The sequence below is a fragment of the Sinocyclocheilus rhinocerous genome, unplaced genomic scaffold (assembly GCF_001515625.1).
Source record: "Sinocyclocheilus rhinocerous isolate Xijiao unplaced genomic scaffold, SAMN03320098_v1.1 C35703100, whole genome shotgun sequence".
NCBI lineage: Eukaryota > Metazoa > Chordata > Actinopteri > Cypriniformes > Cyprinidae > Sinocyclocheilus > Sinocyclocheilus rhinocerous.
The window spans coordinates 1-590 of NW_015760577.1; the positions used below are offsets into that span (position 1 = coordinate 1).

General features: G+C 40.2%; 1 long non-coding RNA gene across 1 annotated transcript; it reads right to left on the reverse strand.

Moving 5' to 3' along the window:
- Positions 1-26: 26 nt before the first annotated feature.
- On the reverse strand, positions 27-494 carry LOC107735045 (uncharacterized). The gene is made up of 3 exons (XR_001639268.1): positions 464-494; positions 222-370; positions 27-124 (listed from the first exon to the last, which is right to left on the reverse strand). It is a non-coding gene; the product is annotated as an uncharacterized LOC107735045 (long non-coding RNA).
- Positions 495-590: the final 96 nt, after the last annotated feature.

The window sequence follows — 590 nt, forward strand, 5'->3', positions numbered from 1 at the left end:
CCTCTCCTAAGATAACGCTCATCAGGAACTCCAAAATATCTCTCACACTCATATTTACACTATCCTTACTGTAGACCAACAGAGCCGCCTGCCCTGGCAGCAGCTGAAACACCTGCAAACAAACCTAAGAACAACACAACAGGTGCTGTCAGGATTCAGATCCACATCGGCTGTTGTTTGAAGCAGTACAGCTTCAAAAAGGTGGGTGTTACAAATTCTACCTTGACAGTCTGGTAGCACAACGGCCCATTTCTGGCTGCTTCATCTGACATAACAACAGGAATCAGCTCGGCAACTTTACTAAGCAGTGTGCTGCATTCTGCCTTGAGAACCTCTCGTCCCATAGTGCTGTCCTCCAGGAACATACAGGCTGCCATGGGACACACACCACAACAATTACAACACAACAGATATGACTATATAAAGACATCTGTAAAATAGTAGCGAACTGATGCACACTCACCTATCTAAAGATCTTTCAATAAAAACACCTGCAAAACAAAACAAAACAAAAAAAATATTTTTATATATTTAATCAATCAAAATTAAAGCATGGCCAGAAATACATTTGTATGATTTAATATTTTTTT